General features: G+C 46.4%; 1 pseudogene; it reads left to right on the top strand.

The window, feature by feature from the left end:
* Positions 1 to 212: 212 nt before the first annotated feature.
* On the top strand, positions 213 to 5,007 carry LOC111750620 (kallikrein-5-like; annotated as a pseudogene).
* The last annotated feature ends 11,296 nt before the right edge of the window (positions 5,008 to 16,303 follow it).

Below are 16,303 nucleotides of genomic sequence, written 5' to 3'. Positions count from 1 at the left end.
AATTGCTAATTTTCCAGTATCTTTATGGCAGAATACCTCAAGTTATGCTAATCTCCTTCCAGGAAACTGGAGATAGGTATGTGATCTTCCTTGATAATTTATAATCCAAAAGAGATGGGTCCCAGGTCTTTGAGGAAACATCCTTGACTTACAAACTTTTCAGAAAGACAAAGATTTTTGTTACGAGTTACCTGAAGTGAATTCTGAAAGAATGAGGGAGAAGGGAAATGTCTTCCCTTACTTTCAACAGGGAGATTTAAAACCTCTCTTACTTTCAATTTGTATTTTTCCTTACCTTCATTAGCCTGGGACAGCAGGAGGAAAAGGCTCAAAAGTGGCATTAGCTGCTTCCCGAGGGAACTAAAGGACTCCTCAGACTCATTCATTCACTGGGAAAATCTTGAAACTTCAAGGGGTGGAGGGATTTTGAGCAGGGAAGGAGGCCTGAAGACGGTGGGCAGAGGAGGGTCTCTCAAAGACATAGAGTCAAGAAGCTGAGACATGGCGAGCCACAAGCAGGGCAAGCACATTCAGGGAAGTAGGAGCAAAGAGGGAGAGAAGATCCAACAATGGTGAAGGGCCTTTGATAGGGGTTAGGTGGGCAAAAGAAGTTTAAGGACGCAACTGCTAGGGCGCTTAAAATCCACCCTGATGAATTCATAGTCTTCTTGTGGGAAAATCACACCTTGAAAAGCTGTATGCAAACACTGTGTGGCTTCAAAAGATCTCTGCAGATGTGTGGTGGGTAGTATCTGCTGCTATGGCGGTGGGATTCCCTCCAGGTCTCAGCTTCCATGAATGGCTCCCAGTGCTGGCTGAGCAAGCCAGACTGTGCACATTCAACCTTCTCTATATACACCCAGTGCCACACTCAGGGACTTACTAAAGACTTCACAAGAATACAGCTCAGATGCCACTCCCTGATTCTCCTGGGGGCAAGGGGTTCATGGCCTCATGCTTATGTGCTTGCCAGGTGTTTAGCACTTTTGTCCTAGTCTGAGCCATTTCTGATTTCTTCACAGCTTTGATCCGCTGTTCATTTATTACCTTACCTACTGCCTGGGGTTCATGGTTGCCTGGATAGAAAACACCAGGACAGACAAGTGGGTCTCCACAGAAGGCTTCATCCCTCGGAGTCCCACTCAGCCCTGAGAGTCCTTGAGTTCTGAGCACACAAATCTTCCCACCTTCTTTATCTGTGGTGATTTAAAATATGTCTGCAAATTTTTTGACACTTCTCTCTTTCAAAGGTGGAGCCTAACTCTCCTCCCCTTGAATGTGGGCCCAATTTGGTGACTTGTTTCTAGTCCATTGAATGTGACAGAAGTGAAACTATATGACTTCCGAGGGTAGGCCATCAAAAGGTTGTAGCTTCCTCCTGACTCTCTTTCTCTCAGGTTGCCTACACAGGAGAAAATCACCATGTCATAAGCACATTTAACCAGCTCCGTGGAGGAGCTCAATGGGAAGGAAGTGCGGTCTCCCGCCAAAGTCAGAACCAACTTGCCAACCGTATGAGTGAGTCACCTTAGAAGGGGATCCCCCAGCCTTAGTCAAGCCTTCAGATGACGGCAGCCCCAGCCAACATGTTAGTCTCAATTCTTGAGACTCCAAGCCAGAACCACCCAACCAAGCCATTCCTGAATTCCTGATCCACAGAAACTACAAGAGGTAATACATGTTTATTGCTGTTTTTAAGCCACTAAGTTCTGAGGTAAGTTGTTGTGCAGCAACAGGTAACTGAGACATTAACTGCCTGTCTCCAAGCACCCTACACTCCAGCCAAAGTGACAAAATCACTGTTGAAAGCAGCACATTTTTACTGAGTAGCTTCTGTAAAACAAAACAAAAATCCTCACAACTGGGCCAATAAGCAACATCATGATAAATGGAGCAAATATTGAAGATGTCAAGGATTACATTTTACTTGGATCCACAATCAATGCCCATGGAAGCAGCAGTTAAGAAATGAGATGAGACTCAACCAACTCTACCGCTGGGTAGTGCTGGTGGCTCTGAAGTGGCTGCTCATGGCTGCACGTTGCAGGAAGCCTGTTTTCAGTGTCCTTCTGCTTTACCATTTCCTTTCACCCACCTGTGATTCTGGGCAGCAGAAGCTCCAAGGGGTCAAATACATTCTCCACCCTGACTTCTCCCACCCTGGCCACTCCAAAACCTCATGTTTATCAAGATGAACAAAATAACTCATGAGACTCAGAATGTCAAGCCCGTCAACATCTCCTCTCATTGTCCATCTGCTGGGACCACCTGCTTGGTATCTGGCTGGGGGACTACAAGCAGCCCCCAGGTTAACTTTCACAAGGCCTTCCAGTGCTTGAACATCACTATGCTAAGCGACAACAGGTGCAGGAAGGCCTACCCAGACCAGGTAGATCTTACCATGTTCTGTGCCAGACACAAGGTGGAGCGAGGCTCCTGCCAGAGCAACTCCTGGGGTCCCGTGGTCTGCAGTGGCTCTGTACAGGGCCTCGCATCCTGGGGAGATTCCTCTGTGACTAGCCCAACAAACCCAGCATCTACACCAACCTCTACCAGTTCACCACGTGATCCACGACACCACCAGTTCAATTCATGAGTCATCCCACCACCAAAGGAGCCCTGGTGACAGTGGTTAAGCGCTCGGCTGGTAACCGAAAGTTCAGGAGTTCAAACCCACCAGCTGCTCAGCTGGAGAAAGATGTGACAGTCTGCTTCCGTGAAGATTTACAGCCTTAGAAACCCTATGGAGCTGTTCTACTCTATCCTATAGGATCGTTAGGAGTAGGAATTGAGTCAACGGCAATGGGTTTTTTTTTGGTTTGGTCTCCACCACTGCAAGTCCCCTTTCCCCCAGGGACCCCAACACTCCCTCCGGACCCCCATTCCTTCTTGGGGATGTTACTCTCTCCAATCCTCCCTTCCTGGAGTCAGAAGCCCCCTTCTCTGACCACACACTGACCCTATTTCTCTAGTTGGATCCTGGGACAGTTCCCAGAATGACCATTTTCCTCAGTGCTACCCTCTTCAGGCCCAGGATCTATTCTTTCTCTCAAATATGACCCCAATTTGGTCCCAGCAATAAAGCATCTGAGGAGCAGTGAAATAAATAAATAAGTGCTAATTAAGCACACAAACATATGGATGATTTGATCATAACATAATAGAGAGAGACTAAACACCAAAAGAGAAAAACAAATTTAATGTTAAGGAGGCTGGAGGGAGGAAGGAGAGTGCATTTCTGGGGGAGAAAGAGCAGGCAAGATATATGAACTAAACTCCTTTAGATTCTAATACTGTTAACAACACAACATCTCTATGACCCTACACTTCTTCTCCTGGGTATATACCCAAGAGAAATAGGTGCATATGTCCACAAAAAGACTCGTACAAGAGTGTTCAGAGCATCTTTATTCATAACAGACAAAAACTAAAATCAGCCTAAAAATCCACAAATAAAGGAATGGATAAACAATCTGTAGTTTATCCACACAATAGAACACTACACAGCAATAAAAAAGAACATATTATGGGTACATGTAATAAATCTCAAAATATGTTGAATGAAAGAAGCTGAACATGTAAGAGCTCATAAATGTAATAAATGATTTCATTCATAAAGCATTCAAAAACAGCAGAAAAGGAGAGTGAAGAACACCAACATAAGGTAAAGACGACTCCAAGAGACAGAAAGGGCCACATAAGCCGGTGACTACATCAGCTTGAGACCAAGAGAACTGGATGGTGCCTGGCTACTACCAATGACTACCCTAACAGGGAACACAACAGAGAATCCCTGATGGAGCAGGAGAACAGTGGGGTGCAGACCTAATTCTCATAAAAAGTCCAGACTTAATGGTCTGACTGAGACTAGAGGAACCCTGGAGGTCATGTTCCACAGACCTTCTGTTAGTCCAAGACTGGAACCATTCCCGAAGCCAACTCTTCAGACAGGGATTGGACTGGATGATAAGAAAGAAAGTGATGCTGGTGAGGAGTAAGCTTCTTGGCTCAAGTACACACATGAGACTATGTGGGCAACTCCTGTCTGGAGGCGAGATGAGAAGGCAGAGGGGGACAGCAGCTGGATGAACGGACATGGGGAATACAAGGTGGAGAGGAACGTGCTGTCTCATCGGGGGAGAGCAGCTAGGAGTACATAGCAAGGTGTGTATAAGTTTTTGTATTAGAGACTGACTTGATTTCTAAACTATTAAAGGACAATTAAAAAAAACAAAAGACAGGCAGAACTAATCTATGATGATTAAAAAAAAAAAAATTGCCATTAAGCTGACTCTAACTCATGGCAACCCCACATGTGTCAGAGTAGAACTATGCTCCCGAGACCTGATTTTTAGAAGTACATCGCAGGCTTTTCTCTCAAGGTGCCTTCAGTAATATTTAGAGTGATTACCTCTGGTAATGGGTATTGACTTGGTGGAAGAGCATAAGGGATCTTTCTGGGGTGCTGAAAAAGTTCTATTTCTTGGTCTGGGTAGTGGGTAAATGTGTATATAATATGTAGGTAAAATTAACTGAGCTGGATACATATTGCATTTTATCGTGTGTATTTTTCCTTAAACAAAACAATTAAATCACTTGTAACCTGGAGAGACTCACAATACACACTCTAAATTAGTTCATCAAAGCACATGAACAAGAGACTTCATTCTGTTTTAGTGTTAAGTTTCAATAATGGCTAGGATTTCAAACAAGAGCAGCATTTTAGTTGCCAAACTCACCTGATTAAGTAACAGTTTACCTTCCTGAGGTTTCACTGTGATAGAGTCTGAATTTAAGCATTACTCTCTCAACACTTTGTTTTCTTTTTTTATTGTTCTTCAGATGGCTTTCAGAGCAAATTATTTTCTCATTAAACAATTAATGCACGTATTGTTTTGTAATATTGGTCGCCAACCCCATGACATGTCAACTCTCTCTCCCTTTTGACCTTGGGTTCCCTGTTACCAGTTTTCCTGTCCCCTCCTGCCTTCTCATCCATGCCCCTGAGCTGGTGTGCCCATTTAGTCTCGTTTTGTTTTATGAGCCTGTCTATTCTATGGATATAAGGCGAACCTCAGGAGTGACTTCAATACTGAGTTAAAATGGTCCAGGAGCCATACTTTTGGGGTTTCTCCAGTCTCTGTCAGACCGGTAAGCCTGGCTTTTTTTGTGAGTTGGAATTTTGTTCTACATTTTTCTCCAGCTCTGTCCAGGACCCTGTCTGAGATCCTTGTCAGAGCAGTCAGTGGTGGTAGCCAGGCGCTCTCCAGTTGTGCTGGACTCAGTCTGATGGAGGCTGGGGTAAGAACCATCAGACAAATAGACATATGCACACCCATGTTCATTTCACCATTATTCACAGTAGCAAAAAGATAGGAACAATCTAACTGCCCATCAACAAATGAATGGATAAACGAAATACTATGCAACAATAAAGAGCAATGATGAATCTGTGAAACATCTCACAACATGGAAGACAACTGGGGGGCATTATGCTGAGTGTATTAAGTCAATCACAAAAGGACAAATACTGTATGAGACCACTATTATAAAAACTCATGAAAAGGTTTACACACGGAAAGAAACTATCTTTGATTGTTACTAGGGAGGGGCAGAGCGGGGAGGGAAAAACACTAGACAATCGACGAATGGTAACTTTGGTGGAGCGTAAGACAGTACACAATTCTGGGGAAGTCAGCACAATTTAATTTGACCAAGGCAAGGTCATGGGAGCTTCATAGACCCATCCAAACTCCCTGAGGCTGAGGGCTGAGGGCCATGCTCTCAGGGGACATCCAGCTCAGTTGGCATGACATCCCTTATAAAGAAAATGTTCTGCATCCTACTTTGATGAGTAGCTTCTGGGGTCTTAAAAGCTTTTGAGCGGCCATCTAAGATACTCCACTGGTCCCACCCCATCTGGAGCAAGGGAGAAAACCAAAGAAATAGGAGAAAGATTAGTCAACACTTTTTGATAAAAATGTTAATGTTTTCTGCCCATCCTTGAGCATAACTTGAGCTATTTTTTGATGCTTCAACATTGGCATTCTGAATCCCTTTTCTTACCTCAGTGCCCCAGTCCCCTATCTCTAGTAGAAGGGCCCATCCAACTTGAATCTTCTGTATAGTTTTGACTGTGGCTTTTGTCTGCTGTAACTAAGTACCACAAAGTGGGTGGCTTTCAAGAACAGAAATGTATTATCTCATAGTTCTGAAGGCTAGGAGATTCACTGTGTTGATTCCTTCTGAGGGCTCTGAGAGAGAGACTGTTGCATGCCTCCCTCCTAACTTCTGGTAGCTCCAGGCATTTCTTGGCTTACAGATGCAGCATCACATGGCATTCTTCCTCTGTCTCCCTGTCTCTGTGTATCTTCTTCTCTCTTATAAGGACACTATGGGTAGTCATGTAGAATTAGGACCCATCCTACTCCTGTTTCCAAACAGAGTCATATTCACAAGGATAAGGGTTAGGACTTTAATGTATCTTTTTGGAGGATACAATTCAATCCATAAGAGGCCTTGACTCAATCTCTCCCTTGGGTAGAAGGACAGAGTGGACAGTGTGTTCTCTAGACAGAAAAGAGATACAGCCTTTGGTCAATACCTCTTTCTTGGCCTGGGAAACCCATTACAAGGGATGGGTGGGTCAGATGAGATAAACTCGGAGGTGAGAGGAATCCAAGGCCATAGATAGGAGCATATACTTGACTCCTGCATCAAGGGGGGCCACTCCCCTCCCTGCCCAAGCCAGCTGAGTGACAGCCAACAGCAGGCACTCTCCTAGCACACATCACCCCAGAACCCAGCCAGAGATCAGCACTGATGTCAGTGGAGAATCTCAGGCAATTGGCACTCATGTCTAAGACCCATTCTGCAGAAAGGGGCATGGCAGCCTGGCTTTGGCTTTCTGTGGCACTCAGGTGAGAAAAACACTGCCCAAAAGCATGTTTAACTGGTTTATGTGTAGAAGTCCCTGCCCCCAGAGAACTTGGCTGAGATCCCACAAGACACCATGTAGCAACTGGACCGCGTACCTGCCTATCCCAGACACAAGACCCACTGGAGTGTTCAGCATCTTTCCTTAAAATCATGGGAGAGAAGCACGATGTTATGTGTTCCAGAGTCACCTCGTACCTGGGTTCCAGTCCTGGCTTCTTCACTTATGAGCTGTGAGGTCTTGGATAATGTATGAAAGGTAACAAGGACCCAGCATGTTCTTGATAAGTGGAATCAAGTATCAGCATTATTATCATTTTACTTGCCAAATTTACCTGATTAAGTAAAAACTTACCTTTCTGAAGTTTCTGGACGATAGAGTCTGGATTCAAGCATTAAGCTCTCAACATTTTTTGATAAAAATGTTAACGCTTTATGCACAACCTTGACCATGTTTCATAGATTGTGGATTTTTGTCATCTACAATGTGCAAAGTCCCTGGTTGGCACAAATGGTTAAGTGCTCGGCTAGAGGCTTAAATCTACCCAGAGGCACCTTGGAAGAAAAAACTTCCGGAAGATCACAGCCATGAAAACCCTATGGAGCAGAGTTCTATCTAAAAACATGGGGTTTCCATGAGTCAGAATTGACTCAGTGGTAACTTGTTTAACTTTTTTTTTTTTTCACAATGTGCAAAATCCAGGAAAGACTGTTAGAAAAGTATGCAATGGGAAGGTGGCAGAAAGCTGTTTCTGGGCTGCCTAAGTACCTGGGTGGCAAGTCACAGAGAATCCTGTCCTCAGCGATCAGAAGCAGCTCCTGCCCAGGTCATTTGTTCAAGCTGGGGACTCACCTGCGCAAGCTAGGCTGGAAAGTCATTGGGAGGACCCTGTTCAACCACTGGGCAAGAGAAATACTTACACTTTCTTGCAGGATTGGACCTAAGGGGCCTGTGCTTCATGTGAGTCCTCTGGCTCTCCCTGGGCACCCAACACGTGGATGCTGCTCATACCACCAGAGATGAAGCACTGAGCAAGAATTTGGAACCAGACCAGCTGGGCATGTGCTCTGGCTTTGTCACTTACTAGTGGGTGATCTTGAACAAGTCAGTTAAACTCTGTAAAACCCAAGTTGCTCATCTATAAACAAAGCCGTCAGAAACTCTCATTCTCAGGGTTACTGTGGGGTCACGAGAAATAACACATGGAAGCACTTTGTAAATGATGTAACTCTACATGAATGATAGGGATTATTATTATTAAATGGCGCCATGGCCAGAAGTTCCGGATTTTGGTAACAGCCCTGCCCTTAACTAGGGTAAGCCCTTATCCCTTTCTACATTGGATTTTCCATTTGAACAGCTGGGCTAGAAGGGCTTTTGTGTTTGATCAGAAGTTTGACAGTCATTAATAGTGGGAGGAAAGCAGGCCAAGGTGAATGGACAGCAGCAACCAGTGTTGACTGATCAAAGGAAGTGACCTCACATGCGCTGGCCACAGGCTCAACATTTAGCCAAGCTCCTGGAAGTCCTGAGTTTTAGTGGGGAGGCCCCAGCTGGTGGCCTCAGTTTCCTGAGCAGCTCCAGGACTAAGCCTAGTCCCTGAGTAGCAGGCCAAAGCCAGGGCAGGGCCTATGGCTACACTGCCTGGAAGGGCTGCTCTGAGCAGGAGTGGTGTCTGCAGGCCAAGCAGACATTACATCATCTGTGTATCTAGAAACCACAGACCTGCCCTCCTGGGTCCCCAGCAGCCCTCAAGCTCCCTGGGTTCTGCTTCTCTGGCCCGCGCCCGCCCCCCCCCCAACCCTTTGCATTCCAGGCTCTCAAGGAAGTGAGCTGAGCCCTCCTGGGCTTCTGTCCAAGCAGCTAGCTCTGAGTTTCCCCACCCCCTCATCCCTTGGGAGTAAACAATATAACCTTAAACAAGAGCTGCTGCCTCAGCCTTGAAGAAAATACTGGACCAAGTTGAGCTCTGTTCTTATTGTTTATTTCTTTATGCCCACATTTTGTTCCAAGATAGAACCTTAGGGCTACATTTAATGTAATCCTTCTGGCCCTTCCCTGGGCTTCCAGGCACTGTGGATGTTGCTTACATTCACAAGGCCCTGTGGTGTGGTAGATAGATTGTACTTCGAGTCAAAAAGTTGGGGGCTTGATCCCAGATGTTCCTCTGATTAACTGGCAAGTCTCTCAGTCTCTCTGAACCTTAGTTTTCTCATCTATAAAATGGGGCCAATAATATCAATATCCCAGGATTTCTGTAAGGATGATATATATGTGTGTCTCAGTGCTCATCAGGTGCTTAACATAAATGATCTCCCCACTCTCCCCTCAGCCTTCCATCAGACCATGTTTCTCAGGCTTGAGCACACCTCAGAATCCCCTAGATGGTTGTTAGAGCACAGATTGCTGGGCCCCATCATCAGAGTGTCCAGTTCAGCAGGTCTGAGGGAGGTCCTGAGATTGGCATTTCAAACCAGCTCCCAGGGGGCACCCCTCAAGAACACTATGCTAGACTAAGTATGCACAGCCCTCACTGCCTTTGTGTGGAGGAGGTGGAAGGGTTGCCCCATGTGCCCTCTTCTCCCAGTCCTGGCACACAGTGAGCTCCAGGGCAGACTTGTCAAATGTGAAGGGCTTCAAGTATTTTAACAGCATAAAATTCACACTTTTTTTAAAAAATAATATTGCGTTTTTGATAAAGGTTTACATAGCTGTTTGGGTTCCCATTCAACAATTTCTACACAGATTGTTCAGTGACATTGGTAACGTTCTTCACAATGTGTGAACGTTCTCATTATTTCCGTTCCAATTGTTCTGTTTCCATTAATCTTGTTTTCCTGCTCCCTTACATTCTCACCTTTGTTTGAAAGTAATTGTTGACAGTTTGGTCTCACACAGGTGATTTTTTAAAGGAGCACAATACTGGGTGACACTCATTATTTTGTGAGCCAATCTGTTATCCAGCCATAAGGTAACCTCAACAGTTAGTTTGGGTTCAAGGTTTGAAGGGTATCTCAGGGCAATAGCCTCTGGGAGTCCTCCAATCTCAACCAGTTCAGCAGATCTGGTTTTTGCTTTGTTTTGTTTTTTAGGAATTTGAGGTCCTGCTTCACATTTTTCTCACCAAATTCACCCATTTTAATTGTAGTTTGATGAGTTTTATTACATTTACAGAGTTGTGAAACCATTACCACAAGCCAGTTTTAGAATATCCCATCGCGCTAAAAAGTTCCCTTGGGCCTGTTTGCAGTCATTCTCAGTGCCTACTCGGCGCTCCAAGCAACCACTGATGCACTTTCTGTCTCTACAGTTTTGCCTTTTCTATAAATTTCGTATACATGGAATTATACAATATGTGATATTTTGTACCTGGCTTCTTTTCACTCAGTATATGGTTTTGAAGTTCCTCCATGTCATAGCATGTATGGTGGTTCATTCCTTTTTACTGCCGAGTAGTATTCCATTAAGGAAGCCTGGTGGTGCAGCAGTTAAGTGTTCGAGCAGCTGCTAACCGAACGGCTGGCAGTTTGAACCCTCTCCACTCTCCCAGGCGTCTGTGGCCAATGCTGTTAGAGATGAGATAAGAGATCAATTCCAAAGGGCTTAATAGCAGGAGGGTGTGGAGCTAGCCAGTTGAGATCAAACCCAGGTCCATCCCCGGGGCCCTGCCTCACCTCATCCGCTTGTCATCCCCCACCACCTCAACCACCCGACTCTCATGCCTTGATTTAGAGCTGGTGATTAAAGGATTTTGCCTTTTAGTTAAATTAAACTTCTCAGAGCAGCCAGCAGGAAAGAGAAGGAAAACAGGATTGACCCAGATCTCTTGAAAATCCTGGGGCTTCTCATCCCTGAGCATCACTAGGCCTGGGATGTCCCCATGGAGGAGGCACTGTTTGATCCAAAGCAAGTATGTGCATAGTTGGTCAAAAGCAAGCTCAGGACCCAAACACTGGCCTTCTGCCACCAAGTCCTCTGATTCTTTGCTGCTGTTCAGCTCCCGTGATTTGGCAGACTTGATGTCTAAAACACCCAGACCTGTCCCAATATCTCAGGTAGCTCCTTCCTGTTATACGGGAAAGTATTTTTCCTGATCCACTTCTGAGCCTTTCCACCTGCCACAGGACAGGGCCACCAAAGCAGCATCCTGTATACAAACACTGTCTCCCGTGAGGACACCAAAGAAATCCGATTAAGCAAAGGCTTGCTATCCAAGACCTTTTGCACCAAGCCAGAGTCCAATTCCTTTCTTCAGCTCCAGAAAGCTTCTCCCATGTCCAGGCAGCTTCTGGGCTCAAATCTTAAGCCAATCCTTTAGCAGAGGAGGCTCTGGCCTGACAGTCCACGGATGTGCATTTGGGTGTCTGTGCTGACAAGCAGCAGCATTGATCTCAGGCTCTTTATCTATGACTGGGGGTCATGTTTTCCATCCTGCCTGCCTCCTTGGTCAGCTGAGCTAAGGGGAAGAGATTGCTGGTGTATACTTGCTGTATAAGCACTTGGTGGCCTGGTGCTACATAGGCTGCTCAGAGTAGACGGATTCAGAGAATGGGAAACACCGCACTCTTGGCACAAGTGAGGGTGACAACAAGGACCCTTTCAGGGAAACAGCCTCTCAGGAACAGCCACTCCTGACTTGCTCCCCAGATTTGCCAAGTCAAACAGCGGTCCCATGCTCGGAGTTAAAGAGGCTCATCAAAGCAAAGGATTAAAGTTGTGTTTTTCATGTAGTAATGAGAGGTTCGTTGACTTAGGCCAAAGTTGTTGGGAAAAGCCTATGCATATAGTATGGAAAAGATTAGAGCAAACAGACAAGAACAAAGGCCTGGATTGTGAATCCCAGCCCTGCCACTTACTAGCTGTGTGACCTTGGGCAAATTATTTAACATCTCTGGGCTTTGGTTTCCTCATCTATAAAACAGGAACATTAATCTCATAAAGTTACTGTGAAACATAAATGAGACAATGTGTGTGAAGCTGTTAGCTCATTAGCTGATGGTAAGCATGCCGAAAGTGATGGTGTTCTCGTTCATGTTTCATATTTAATAGTTTCCTGAGTGCCTACTATCCATTTTTTCATCCATTGGTTTGTTCATTCTTTTATTCATTCATTCAACAGAAACTTTCCAAGTTCCAACTGTATGCCAGAATCTATGAAATGTACCAGAAAAAAAGATTATTACATTTCCGAAGCTCTTTTATATGCATTGCCTTGTTTTACCTCTGCACATCCTTCAAGTCAGGGATAAGAAAACAGAGGCACCACAAGGTGATGAGTAATTCACTGAAGGTGCCAATTAAAAAGACCGGGATTCAAACTCAGGTCTTCTGACATTAAATCCAGTTCACTTTATAGGACACTTCATTGCTAGAAAAGGGTGGGGTAATTAATAAATGAGTAAGACGGGGCTCTGCCCTGCCAGTCTCCACAACTGATGCTCCCAGAACACTGGGCACCTCCCCTCACTGTAGCCTTTTTCTCAGTGCAGTATGAGAGTCACATGTCTTCACGGCTGCCTCCTTGCCTCATGGGATCCTGGAGACTGGGACAGTTCTGATTCATCTTTGTATTCTGGGAGCCTACCCAGAACAAGATGCGGCACGTGGACAGTGCCTATATCCAGGTAGGTTCCTATGCCAATGATGGAGTAGGGCCCAAGTCACAAGCAGTTCCCCAGCTGCAAAGAGACTGGGAAATAGAAGGTCTGGTTTCTACCTAGGGCAAGTGGGACTCTAAGTCGGGGAGTGCCCAGCATAGTGAGGCCAAAGAGCACGCCAGAAAAGCTGTGTACTGGTCTGAATGTGGATGAGAAGACTCACACACATTTATCCCTAACTGAGGGCAGGAGGAAGGAATCCTTCCGTTGGAGGCTCAACATCTTTGCAGGAGCTCAGAGCCAGGATCCAAGACTTCTGACTGGCAAAGGTGTCCAGATGGCTTCCTGGTTAAGGAGGTCTTTGGCTAACCCTGACCAGATGGCCTTGCCTTCCACAGGCATGGAGACACACAACCTCCTGGCCTGGCCCTGCCCAGGTGCAATTTCAGGACACAATGAGGTCTGGCCATACCCGGGCATGGTGGGAGCCTGCATAATCAGGGGCAGGATGTGGCTCCTGCCTGAGTACCAGCTTTGGGAGGAGTCATGCAGCCAGCTGTTGAGCATTCCAACAGACAGGGCCCAGCCAAGCTGGGGTTCCGGCAGAGAGGTAATCCCATTCCTTACACTCTGATACCCTAGAAAGTGCACGCCCCTATGCCAATCTCAGTTTCTCTAAGACAAATGCTATTGAGAATAGAGAGAGCTAAGTACACGAAAAAAGTAAGAGAAATGACCAGTAATATAAACCATAAGATAATCATAGGACAAGCAGAGGAAGGGGGTGATGAATGCTCCTGGGAGTCTGAGACAGCTTTGGAGGAGGAAGACTGAACCGGTGAAAGCCTTGGTAGGAGATGACCATGCAAAGAAGAGGAGGGAAAGCCGTTTCTCAGTTCAGGGGCACAGAGCTGTGTATAGACAAACTGTTGAGAAAAATGAAACGCTTGGCCAGACCTGGAGGATGAAAAAGGCTGCAGGCAGGAAGCGAGGCAGGAAAGGTCAGCAGGGCGAAAAGGAACCTGTGACCTTCGGAAGAAAATGAACTGCTGGGGGGTTTGAGAAGTTCTGCCTTTGAAAGGGAAATTAGCATTTGCACTGGGAAATAAAGCTGTGTATGGAGTGGTGACTTTGTGCCCCTGGCTTTACAAACATTTTCTCTGCATCACACAATGTGTGTATTTTACAGATGGGGAGGAAGAACTGGGTTCTTTCTTTACGACTAGCCCCAAGTGAAGGAGCCCTGGTGGCTCAATGCTTAACCACTCAGCTGATAACCATAAGATTGGTGGTTGAACAACCCTCTAGCCGCTCCACAGGAGAAAAGACCTGGCGATCTGCTCCTACAAAGATTTCAGCCTAGGAAACCCTATGGGGCAGTTCTACTCTGTCCTATAGGGTTACTGTGAGTCAGAATCTACTGGCCAGCACCCAAAAACAACAGCACCAAGTGAGCAGAGAGTCGGAAGAAAGGGACCTGGGCACAGCAAAACCAGCTCCTTGAGGGCAAGGATGCCCTTACACAGAAAGAATCAAGTGGGGATTTATTAAAGAGTTTTCTCTTCTCGTCTTAAGATTTGAAACCTGGGTCCCCTCCCTGGGCCATCACAGCACCAACGAAGGTCGCAAAAACCAACATCTTATAAAAACCTCCTGTTAAGGAATCTGCCTGAGTCCCCCTAGGCTGAGGCTCTTCAGAAGTAGGGCCCTCATGCTGGTAGATGCTCAGTAAATAGTTGTTGGATGGAGTTTTCTGTAACTAGTTCTTTCGGCTGTTTCTTGGCTTTGGCCAACAACTCCAGAGAGTTTCTCCTGGTCTGTCTCTGGCTCACCAAGGGCATGCAGAAAAGGAAGGGGCTCTGTCCACTTCCATGGTGATGCTCAGGGCAAGAGTCCTCCTCAGAGCACTGCCAAGTCGGGTGGCTTCCTGGAGGAAGAGAGGCCTAGTCGACTGGAACTAGGGAGGGTGGGAGAAGTGGAGGGGGGAGTGGGAGGTGGACTCAGGAGTGAGGACAGGGTCTGGTGGGGCCACCTGGGGATGACACTCAGAGGAAAGAACGTCAGCTCCAGCCTCTGCCTCTAACCTCTCGGTCCCTTGTTTTCTCATCTGTGAAATGCGGATTCTCACACCTGCCTCAGCAGGCTTCTCTGATCAGGTGGGGGCGGCAGAAGAGGGTGGAGGGAGGAAAGCCCAAGGGAGGAACCAGGTTTGCCTGGGCTGGATCCTCTGCTGGGCAGTCACTCCATGTCTCTCCTTTCTATGTCTCAGCCTCAGGTGGTTGTCTGTGAGTCACAGTCCCTCCACAGTTGTTTATGCACTTACAAATGGGCTCAATAATGGTATCTACTTCTTTTTACTTCACAGGATTTTGTGAGGATATGGTGTGAGATGACTTTTGTTGCTATCTTGATTTTTTCTATTGTTTTTATAGTTATGTGGAGGATAAGAAATGAACCAGACATTGAACCTACCCTACCCCATATGCCGGTCCCATAATAATAAATAATACCTGGAGTTTTTGAGTATTTACCGGAACTGTTCTAAGTACCTTATATGTATCGAGTCATTTTATTCTCAAACTACCCTGCTATTATCTGCACTTTGCAGATAATAAATCTGAGGTTTCCAGAGGGTTTCCTTTGGCTCATCCATCCATTTCCTCATCCACTCAATCATTCACCAAATACTGTGTCCACAAGGTGCTCAGTAGGTATACTTTGGGCCTGAGCGGTTCATGATGGGATGGGTCAGCCCACACTTATCAGCCTACCTGGCCCTCCTGAGCCAGCGGGATGCTTGGGCAGGCCTTATAGCTCCCAGACTGTCACCGCACCCTGTTTCAGCCCCACCTGGTTACATTCCCCAGCCAGGTAGCTCGGCAGCTGCCAAGGCACGTCATTCTTCCATCTGCACACCCAGCTATTTAGGTGCCAGCACATGCCATGAAGAGGAGGAGCCCTGGCTTCTACCAGCCTCCCTGCCCTCATCCTCAAGGTGTAGGAAAGGTGTGAGGCAAGGGTGAAGGACAGACAGGGTGTCTCCCAAGCTCAGAATTGCTGAGGCTGGACTGCAGCTGAATCACGGCATTAACTCATTTAGAACTGGGGCTCAGGGGAGCAAATGTCTGTGCATGTCCATCTGGATCCAGGGAGACAGGGGGTCCGGGAAACATGAGTAGCCCGGAGGTGTCCTCTGCTCATGTGCAAGGACAATTTGTCCTGTTCTTCAAAACTTAGGTTAAGTGGCCCCAACCTCTCCCCTCAGGATCCATTGCAAGCCCAGGAAAGGGGAGGGCAAGAGAGGAAAAGCAGGGCTTCATGCCATAAATTATAGAATTAAGTCTCCTAGGAATTCAGCAATGTTGGATGCATTCAGAGACAGCTCTGGGCCCTAGAATTTGAAGCCCAAGATCTGAAACTGAAGGCCTGAGAGAGATGACCTCTCCCAGTCCTTGGTGAGTCCACAGTGACGCCAGGCCTCTGCTCTTGCCACAGTCCTATGATGCTTTGTGCTGGAGGAAGGGAATGTCCTATGTGAAAATGCTTTTTAATAGAAAAAGAAGAAAAAATAGGTAAAGAATGCTATTAAGGACCCTGGAAATAATCTCCTACCCATTCAGGGGACCCTGTGCTCCTTGGATGGGTGGGCTAGGGGTCCTGCAGAAAGAAGATGGTGGGTCAGGCACCAGGGGATTTCTCTCTTCCAGCCCCAATTGAGTGTATCTCTCCCCTCCCTGCCTCCTGCACAGTCAGGGACTCAGACCCCAGG

Source organism: Loxodonta africana, chromosome 22 (assembly GCF_030014295.1).
Source record: "Loxodonta africana isolate mLoxAfr1 chromosome 22, mLoxAfr1.hap2, whole genome shotgun sequence".
Taxonomy (NCBI): Eukaryota; Metazoa; Chordata; class Mammalia; order Proboscidea; family Elephantidae; genus Loxodonta; species Loxodonta africana.
This window is presented reverse-complemented; position numbering and strand designations above follow the sequence as displayed.